Raw genomic sequence first — 11,074 nt, forward strand, 5'->3', positions numbered from 1 at the left:
CCTGCGCACATCGCCCTGTTGCCTCCAAGGGACCATCTCATGGACACCTTCCCAGTCTTACCGATTTCCCCTTCAGCTCACCAAATCCATTTGGATGAGGCCGTGGGTGGCAGCCTCGGCCGGCTCGCGCGTCTCCTGGGCCGCTAGGGCGTCGCCCGGGTCCTGAGGACGCGGGGACTCCAGAGGCCGGCGTTGGCGCCCGGAAGGTCTGCGCCGTTGGCGGCCCGCGGGTCTTCGTCCCTGTGGCCGCGGTCGCGGTCCGCGGGTCTGTGATGAGAGTCCAGGGCCAGCGCGTCCCGCCGGGCGCAGGCGGCGGAGTCCTCTCGGCACAGCCACGCCCGTCCTAAGAGGCAGCGACGTCCAGCTCTGCCCGGCTGCAACCTCGTTTTCCGTCGTCGCTAGACCAGCAGCTGCTCCAGAAGTTCGGGGGTGGCCGGCGATTCCGGGCGGTTCCCAGCTGTCCTGGCGGGGACCCGACGAGGCGGGAGCAGGCTGTGGTGTCCTGGGGGTCTGAGTTCGGGGATGGGCTCCCTGTTCATTCCGTCCCCTTTTAATGAAGAATCGGGGGAGTGGAGAACTTGAGATTCTGAAACCAGTACTTTCAGGTCGCCCAGGAAACACTGACCTCGGGCGCTTTGGGTCTGAACGTCCGCAGAACCTCGGCGACAAACGGAACAGGCCGAAGGCGACACCCACGCGGCTGCATGGAGCCGGCGCTGACCACGGCGGGACTGATGCCCGGTTTTCCTCTGAGCCGGAGTCTGCGATGGCCCGGCTTGAAGTCTCCTGGTCCTGACGTCTGAGACAGCCCCTCGTCACCGCAACCAGGAGCTTTGGTAACAAGAAATGTCTGTGACTCCAAATCGACACAACCTCGGAGTCGGTAACCGAGGTCCACGCAGGGCACCGGCCTCCACCTTCCCAGTCGTTTGTTCCTCCACCACCTTTCGGTGGAAAGACACTGTTGATCACGAGGAACCGAACGACCCTCAGAGCTCCAGGTCCTAACTGGTGGCAACAACCACAGGAGATGCAAACAAAGGAGAATTCCAAACAGCGCGATGCGCGACACTTGACGCACAGCTCCTAGAGGTCACAAGCCCCTGCACCTCTCTAAAGTCAACTGCTTTACTACCGGGCTCTCAGGTCCCAGGAGGCCTGAGCTCTGCGGGGTCTTCATGTCAAGCCCTCTCCTCCACATCCATCCAGTAACTCTCCAAGGTTAGAAGTCTGGGCGTGCGCAGCTGACAAGGACCTAACCAACTTTCCCTGGTTATCCCAGGAGGGATTCATCCCGAAAGCATCTGAATTGGATCTTGGATTCTCAACCACTCCCTAACAAAACTACTGAGATTCTGTGGAGACGGGTCTCTGGCGCAGGGCGCTTGATTAGGACATTTTAACAGAACAGTTAATTTCTTTGGGAGATGGGGCCGAGTTCCTCAAAATGTTGACTCTGGTCGCCGAGCATCGGAAGTTATGAATACACAAATATTCTGATCCCATTGGTGTGTGTTAGACAACATAGATCCGTTCTGTCTGAGTACCTCCATAGGAAGTTAACTTTCCAAAACCCCTGCTCAATTTCCATTGAGCTGTCTCAGTACTGCTAAAACGTCTGTTAAATCACACCCTAAAATGGAAATCCCTGTTTCTATCTGGGAATCTCCATCGTGGTGACTGTGGAAATCTCAGGTGCAGACTTCAGGGCTCCAGACCCCAGACAGAGAAGTGTTGCAGGAAATTCCCTGGTGTGGGAAAAGCCAGGAAACACTCCAGTGCCTCTGCCTTGTTTGTAAGAAGTATTACAATATTGGAAAATGTGGAAGAAATTAAGGTAACTGGGTTCTTGTGTTGAGTTATTTCTGAATGAAAGGGAACCGGTTCCATCGGGTGATTTCAATTGAAAAGAGGAATTGGCAAAGACATCAATCCCCCAGACACAGAAGCCTCACTTACCAGATTAAAGATGGAGTGATCATGCAGGGCAGCTGACTTGGCATATGTTAGTCTGTGGATTTCATCTCCAGCATCACAAGAGAGTCAATAAACGGATGTTGGAAAAGCAAAATCCTTTAGTGGGGATTAGCTAAAGGACAGAGCAGTCACTGGTCCAGAATGGCCGGTAAGGGGTGAATGCCAGCCATGTCCAGTTTATGTTCTTTCCTCCCTAGCCCCTGTTCTGGGGTGCTCACCAGGGAAGACCACTCACACATGAGCTTAAGTCAATGGAAACTCTTTACTAGCCGGCTGGTGACTCTCTGGGCTCTCCCATCCCAGTGTAGCACTGAGCCTGTCTCAGAGTGAGCTTATAAGCACCAAAACCATGTCCTGAGGTTCACTTCTGTGAACAAGAACAGTTAGCAGAAGCAGAACTGCACAAACCAAAAAGCAAAGTTAGTGCATTTAGAGACTGCCCCAGACCTGTGCACTTGGATAGATTAAGTCTTTGTTTTCATGATTGGCAGGTGGTGCTGCCTACTTGCTGAATTTAAAGCCTGAATGTTACTCCCATCATGGAGTCAGTTGTGCTAAGGTCTGGAGGTCTGGGGCCCTGTTACAACTCTAGATATCCATGGCCCTATTTTCTGGTAAAGACCTTCAAGGGGTTTACCTTTCTTTAGATCAGTTCTCTTGGGTGTATTCAATGGTTGAAAAAAGGTGGTGCTGCATTCTTTTAATCCCAGCAGTCAGGACGCAGAGGCAGGTGGATCTCTGAGTTCCAGGCCAGCCTGGTCTACAAAGCTAGTTCCAGATGGCCAGGGCTACACAAAGAAACCCCGTGTCTCTCTCTCTCTCTCTCTCTCTCACACACACACACACACACACACACACACACACACACAAGTAACAAAATTTAGAAAGTAAATAAATAAACAGCAAATGAGGGGTTGGGGATTAGCTCAGAGGTAGAGTGCTTGCCTAACGAGCACTAGGCGCTGGGTTCCGTCCTCAGCTCTGAAAAAAAAAAGCAAATGAAAGTAAGATATATGTTATATAATATATGTAGTATATGATATATATCAAATTATAACAAAATGTAATATTTAATATATATTATTTACATATGCATGGGTGTTCATCTCTGTTGGTGTGTAGAGACCAGGGAACCATATGTTCCTCCTAAGTCACCCACTTGGTGTTTTCATGTTTGTTTGGAGACAATATCTCTTTGGCCTGTTATTGCTGAATAGCCTAGATTAGTTGTCCAGGGAGCCCAAGCCCTACCCTGTCTCTGCCTCTCTGGAATCAGGACTACAAGCACAGGCCACCACACATGGGCTTTAAAAAGAAACTCCTTTATTTCCAGAGATCAAACTTGGGTTTCAAAAATGGTCTGCACCTCCCTAAGTGAGAGTGTGTGGCTAAGTGGAGTTCCTAGGCTGGGTCCCTCACTCCTCTCCACCAGGTTCACATCTTACCTTGTCTTCCTCTGCATGCCTGGTCCACTCTCAGGCAATCTCATAGAAGATGACTCTTCCTATGCTCTCTGAGCACAGCTGGTGAATATGAATAAAAGAAAAAGTTGTCACATACACCATCAATGGGACCTGGACTCAATTCCCAAGCCATTTCCCAACTTGTACTCATATCTGAAGTCTGGCTTTGCCACAAAAATACTAATTTTTTACTGAATCTCTAAGGAATTTTAAACATATGCAAATATGATTTAGGTTATTCTCATTATTTTTGGATAGTATACATATAACTTTGGTTTGCTTTTTCAGATATATATGATATATGTATATAAACAATATAATTTAATGTGTGTATATATTATTTTGTTTATTTAAAGTTTTATAGATGTTATGTGCATCTGTACATGGGAGTACAAATGCATAAGGAGGCCAGAAGAAGATACTGGATGCCCTGACTGGCTGCTGGGAACCACACTCTGTTCCTCTACAAGAGAAGTATGTGCTCTCAACAATCTCTATAATGTAGTTTTACAATTGTAACATCATCCCTAGTTCAAGGAAACTTCACAAGATTGTGAATTAATCACAAGCTATGTGACTTAGGCCACTTAAAGCACAGGCAGCGTGCTGCAGATGGTCTTGGATCTTCAGAAGGGCTGGCTTGCTTCCAGAGCTCCTGCAGATCCCTGGCCTTGCTCACAGCACCTGGTCTTTCCCCATCTTATCTGGTGCACTTGACTCGACTCTTCTCTACTGTGGGATGTGACTCAGAAGATAGGTCCTATTAATTCCATGAGTCCATACAAGAATTCTTTCCCCCTTTTAGCAAACAGACTCATAAACAAGGGTCCTGAACCCTGCTCCACAGGCACTTACAATTCCATGGAAGGCACTTGCTACTGTCTGATTCCATCAGTCACTCTGAGTACACTATTTCCTAGTGACATTTCCTTCTCACACAATGTCTTTTCAGACCCTGTCTCTGTCCACTTTTTTTTTTTTTTTAATCTGAAAATGCATTCCCCTTCAAGGTTTCTAAATTACCTGGCTAGCATTTCTTCATCCCACAAATCTTGGTTTGTTTGTTTGAGATTGGGTTTCCCTGTAGTCCTGGCTATCCCACAGCTGGCTATTAGACCAGACTGGCCTTGCTATTCCACAAATCTTAAACAAAGCCCCTAGCCTGATGATGCTAGCTGTGCTCAGAGAAAATGACTGTTTCACTATTAAACCAGAATCCTGCTGGGGTGAGAAACAGCTGTGGAAGCCAGAGCTCTGCCCTCCTCTACTCCCTTGGCACTTGACTCTTTAGAAGACTTTGAGTAAGACCAGGCAGAGTATGAGGCCCAGTAAATAAAAGAGAAGTCGGGGCAGGGGAGGGTGAGAGGGAAGCAACTTGGTAAGATAAATGCCTCCAGTGTGGTGCTGCCATGTGTTTTTTGGGGGGTGGGTGGGTGGGAGGTGTCAACATAGATCTCTTTCGGATCTATGTTGACACATGAACTGTTAGGGACCAAGATTTCAGGAACCAAACATGAACCATGGAAAGTACTAGCTAAGCCAGAGAACAAGTCATAAGCCCCTCGCCCTTCCCCAGAGCAGTAACACCTGTTTACTAACCGGAGGCTCCCAAAGATAAGAAGACATTCCACAGTCAGGTGCCATGGCAACCGAATGTAAAGAGCATTCCATGGTCAGGTAGCCTAGCAAATGGCCCCTGACCAGTGACCTTAGCAGACATCTTGCAGTTGCACGACCTGTACATCTCCCACGTTCTGCACCCCTTCCACGTCCCTTCTCCTTCCCTCCTTCCTGCCTCTTCCCCTCCTATGCTATATAAGCTATGCACAGAGAAATAAAGATTGGCAGCTTGATCAGAATCTTGTCTTGCTGTCCGTCTCTTGTGTCCCCTGTCTCTCATTCACTCCCACAGGTGGGTCACCCCCGTTGAAACCCCGCTGGCCAGGGCAATGAACAGAAGTTTTTCTTCTGGAAAATGGCAACTATAAAGTGTCACCTTCATGAACTCTTGAAGTTGGGGGTGAGATGTGTTGCAGAGATTGGAAAATACGAAATAGAAAGAGTGTGAGGGGAATATGATGAAGATACATTGTATACTTTGTACATGGCCTAGTTTCTGTCAACTTTATAGAAGCTAGAGTCCATGAAGAGGAAGAAACCTCAATTCTGAAAATGTCTGCATAAGATACAGCTTTAGGCAAGCAAGCCTGGAGTGCATTTTCTTCATTAGTGATTGATGGGCTGTGGAAGAGGTGTGTGTGTGAGGGGGGTCAGCCCATTGTGTGTTGGGTCACCTCTCAGATGTTGGTCCCTGGGTTCTATAAGAAAGCAAGCCTATCAAGCCATGGAGAGCAAGTCAGTAAGCAGCATTCCTCCATGGCCTCTGCATCAGCTCCAGCCTCCAGCTTTCTGCCCTGCTTGAGTTCCTGTCCTGACGTCCTTTGATGATGAAAAGTGATGTGAAAGCTTAAGCAAAATAAACTCTCTCCTCCATGGTTGCCTTGGTCATGGTCATCCCAGCAAAGATAACCCTAACTAGGACAACCTGTATGAAATTTAAGAAAAAAAAAAAAAAAAAAAAGAAAGAAAGAAAGAAAGAAGAAAGCCTAGCCCTGATTTGTTTGTTTGGCTTTGTCGATCACCAGTGTGTGATTAATTCTACTGAGCCTCAGCTTTATCATTTATTTTTTAAAGAGGCTTATGGAAAAAAAACAGGATGCTTAAATAAGGTCAATAAGATCTTAATAGGTTTTGGGGTCCAATGGTGGGAAAGAAGAAAACAGACTACAAATACCACGAGAGACCCCATGCTAATCTCACCGTGTGACATTTTGAGATTATCCAAGACAAAATGGTTGGATGGACCTGCAAGTTTGCACCAACTGTCCTGCACACCTGTCTCCCAGAACTAGTGTGAGCTGTTTATACTTTTAAGTATTCAGTGCTAGGCACTGTTCCAACAGGGCAGGTTGATACTGGAGAAGAAAAGATTGAGAATAATGAAGTAACAAAGGAAGATGTCAAGTAGTAGCTGAGATCAGTCACCATGTTGAGTCCACCCTCATGGTTTTGGGGCTTGTGAGGTTCTTCAAGAGTGCAGGACTAAGAGAGTCTGTGTTGGCTCTCTTGGACATATCCTTGCCTAAAACACTTAGAAATGCGGTGATTCGCGAGGGTTGACTATGGGGATGGCGGAGGGACACCTTGAAGACAATGAATGCTTCCTATTAGCTATAACACAGTAGCGACCTTGGAAGCTTTCTTAGCCCAGTAGGCAGCGAGTCAGTCCGTAATCTGAAGGTCCTGAGTTCGAACCTCAGAGAAAGTAGGTTTTTGCTGACTGGCTAATTCCCACTGAACAAATTCTTAGAGTCTTTCTTGCACAAACGAATACTACAGAGGTTTATAGTATCCCAGCCACTGAGAACTGCCCACCCAGATCTTTCTGTGCTAACTTTTTATAGAACTCAGAGCCGTGGATCACAGAGGTGACTTCAAGGCTCAGTGAAGTGAATTGTCTTCTAGTAGATCCACAGACTTTCTGGGGCCGCAGAGAAGCAAGACAGGAATGTTCTGCGGCATTGGCTGGACTGCTCAAGGATGCGGGACCTCCTTCTCCTGGTGTTGGGTACTTACCGAGCGACTGGACGCCAGTTTTGTGGAAAGCTACAAGACTGGGCTAGCTGAATTGGTATTCTTACTGAAATGAACTAGGAAACAGGCTAAGCCTGACTGAAATAGGGAGAATCCAGGCTGTGAGAACTCTCGTCTGGGGTCAGGTGCATCTGGGTGGAGAACTGCAAAGCTACCTTTGTCCTAAGGAGGTCCCGACACCCAGGGGAGCTGTAGGAGTACTCCAAGAGGGAGTTTCGACCCTGTCTTCAAGGAGGAGTTAAAGGCCTCTCACTGCACATCTACCAAAGTCAACTGTTGCGTCAGAATTCTTTAAAATTTTTGAGAGGAAACAAAAGGACCAGCCATGCTTCCACAATGACATCCGGATAATCTGCTGCGAAAAACCCTGATGCCAAGAAATGATAAAGGATAAAAACACCTGTGTCTCATGGGGGTGGGGGTGGGGTGAGTGGGGGCAGGGCAGCAACCAGGTGTGCTGCTGAGGGAGTGCCTGTCCTGCTCTTACTAATTACTATAAAAAAAGAGTCTCGCTTAAGAAAACTCCCACAAAATGGACAAAACAGGTGTTCTGTTAAATCTCTACCCTCTAAATATTGCAATTCCTGTCTTTCAGAGGTCCCATCCTGAGGCCTACGTTAGATTCTCTTACCGTGCAGTCCCTGACCTGAAATTGGACACTTACCTTACCACTTTCCAGGCTGCAGTCTAAACATTTCCATTCCTGAACTTCCTGGGATTTCTTGGGAAGCACAGTTTTCAAATTCTAACAAGACATCAATCTAGGAAGAAGGAAATGGGGAAAACATAATTTCCTGTTTTACACATTGTAAAGTCCCTTCCCGAGATCCTCATGTCTGAGTTCCTGGAACCAGTGAGGAGTCGCCTTGCATGGGAAGATGACTGTGTGGCTTGCTAAGGTCACAGAATCGGAAAGAGAGTTTACTTTTCTTAGGGTTCCAGAGGGCTAAGAGGTCAGCATGGTGGGAGGCTGGCAAGCAGGCCACGGGCGTGGATGTGAAAGAGGAAGCCGAGAAATCCCACCTCAACCCCAAGCACCAAGCACAGAGAACTGGAGGTAGAGTGAGCCTAGGGAGTCTCAAAGCTGACCCCTGTGACACTCCTAACAAAGGGGCAGCAGCACTTCTGCAAACAGCTCCTCCAACTGGGAACCAAGTCCTCGAAGTCCTGAGCCTAAGATAGGACATTTGTCATTCTAACCATCACAGAGATTGTCTGGTACTACCCAGGTCAGCCCAATAGAATCACATGAGTCAATAAAATGCAGAACCTCTCCCCGTAATCTCCAAAGTAATTCAGTGGTGGAGACAAAGATATATGTTCTGGCAAAGTAACAAAAACAAGCAAATGAATGAAAACACATTGCCTTTGGAGTAGAGGAGGTAAAGCAGTCACATCTGTTCTTGAAAACTGCTACTCTGCCAAAGTCCTGTTTCTGTGGGGGTTCAGGTCCCCAAAAGGACGTGTGGAGTCAGGGTAGGGGGTGGGAAGGAGGAGATGGACATGATCTGAGGGTGAATCAGGATGGCTGCCAGCAGGTTTAATTGAAAAAGATTACACCTTTTATTGCACACTGGATTAAATGAGAGAAAAGGAGCATGTGGGCTGGGGTGTAGCTTGAAATCAGGAATTGAGGCCTTGACTTGACAATAGCCACTAGGCACATGTTAATGCAAGGTCCTCTTGCCATAGATAAGAAGAATGGCTGCTTTATCAAGCAGGAACTTTCCGCAAGTCCCCAAGTTCAGAGACCCTTATCCAAATGCCTGACCTTGGGAAAAGGACTTCCGGGGAGTAAACACTGTATTACAGTTTCTTAGTCTTGCTATATGGGACTGTTCCCCCCAAACACTCCCAAAACTTTCCCCATTATACTGTACCATTCTGATTTCCCTATATTTGTTAACTGAACTCTTGCCTTAAATGCCTCAACCTCTGGATATGAATTGTAAACAGTTCATCTTTGGGATCAGGTATGTCTAGTAAATCTCTAGTTTTCCTATTCTTGGTGTAATTAGGAGGGCACAATGGGATTCCTGGTTCCATGGGGTGGGAATTTTTTCCAAAGAATTCTTCTGTTTAGAGAGGCTATCATTGCACATATTTTCATTCTTTACCAAAGCCCATACTAAATTTTCCCATAAGGGTAAGGCAGGCCATATGTTATGCTCAAATCACAGGGACCCCCAAAGATCACCATAGAACTGAAAATCCCATTCATATAAAAGCAATGAGCCTTTATTTCAAGCTCAGAGCTTGGATCCTCCATCTATCTGATGCAGGAGTGAGAGCAGAGAGCCCCAAGCCCAGGTGGAGTAGGGTTTTAATCACAGCAGAGGTGGGGTGAAGGGATTTCCAGGGTTCAGGACCTGATTGGCTGACATTTTGTCTAAAGGTATCTGTAAAAAGGAAATAGATGTGTGCTAGGCCCAACACATGAGGGCAATCTTATTCTGATGATTGGAATGTTTGGAATGTCGGGGTTCTTCCCTTAGATGATGGCCCATCCCTGGGTGGATCCCTAGGTGGTATTAGCTAATGGCTTTTTCCAGGATCCATATGTTGCTTGCCAGTAAGCCGTCATGGCAGCTATGTCTGGGCCTCTAAGCCTGTCATGGCAGCTATGTTATCAAGCTGTTTGGACCCCCACATTCCCCTTTCACAAGTACTATGACAGGAATCAATCATGAGTCCTATCTGTCCAGGGATTCAAGGGTATTCGACCTAAGAACCATTAGCCAACAGATTTTTCTAGGGCCAGTGACATCTATTTACCATTCTTAGGGCCCTGTAGTTCTGACCTTTGAGTACAGCCAGATTATTTCATGAATTATTAATAGAGAGATAATAATTTCTTAAGGCATATAGTATCTCTTTGGTTCTGCATAAGAAGGTCAATTGTCTTATCTTATTGCAGAACCATTTTAGTTAATTGGATCCATCAATTGACATCTCTAGGCCTATTTCCTTTATGTTCAATGGACATTATAGTTAAGACATTTAGTTCCTTATGCCATAGAGTTTCCTGTTGACTTGGGCATTTCAACCTGTTCTGGGCAGGGAACTGCTTGGAGCTGACACTGGGGCATTGTTGTCAGGGCCTAAAAAGGCTTGAAAGGCTAGTCAAAGCCTGGGCCATGGGGCATTTGTTCAGAAGCATATAGTTATCTGACCCAGCTGTAGAGACAGGGAACAATCACATTGGCTGGGCTGGGTCCACATCAGCTTTCAGCAAGTCTAGAGCTCATAGTCAGCAAATGATGCTTGGCTGTGTCAGTCAGTCAAGTGGAAACCTGGTAAGACAAGTTCAAACTAGGAACAGAAGTTAAAATTTATGAACTCATTTGGAACTTTTAGGCCCATAGTGTTAGTGATTGTGAAGGGGAAGAATCCAAGACCAGGAGAGAGAAAAATACCCTCCTTAGGAATAGGCAGGTGGAAAAAACTTAGGCTGTACTTACCTGGAGTCCTTTTGACTTGTTTGTGATAAGTGGGTCCAAGTTTTATGAATTTTGATCCTCTGAGGTCTATATGAATTTTATCTTACAAAATGACATTAAAGTTTTAGATACATTAGTATTACCCATCTGTACTGAACTCCATATCACAGACAAAGCAGGCAATGGGTATCTATAAAACAGCAGAAGTGGACTCATACCTTCGAGTCCTAGCAAAAACTACAGACTTAGATTAAAATTGCCAACTCAGTAGAAGGCTCTTCTGGAAGGCAGGTCACTATCAATGGCTCCACTGCCAGTATTAGCCTGGCCCATTATCTAATCAACGCCAGGCTTTCCTCTGAGAAGGATATGGGGTGCAGCTAGAACAGTGTAGGTTCGCTCGTACCCTCCTTCTGCTGTTTTCCCATGATCCAACTGTGTAATTTCTGGTCAGTGATTCCAGGTTTTAAATAATTTGTAAGTGTTCAGTTTCTACACTTTATCATCAGCTACGAATTTAAAAGAAATTCACATTCTCTG

Source organism: Onychomys torridus, chromosome 5 (genome assembly GCF_903995425.1).
Source record: "Onychomys torridus chromosome 5, mOncTor1.1, whole genome shotgun sequence".
Lineage (NCBI taxonomy): Eukaryota > Metazoa > Chordata > Mammalia > Rodentia > Cricetidae > Onychomys > Onychomys torridus.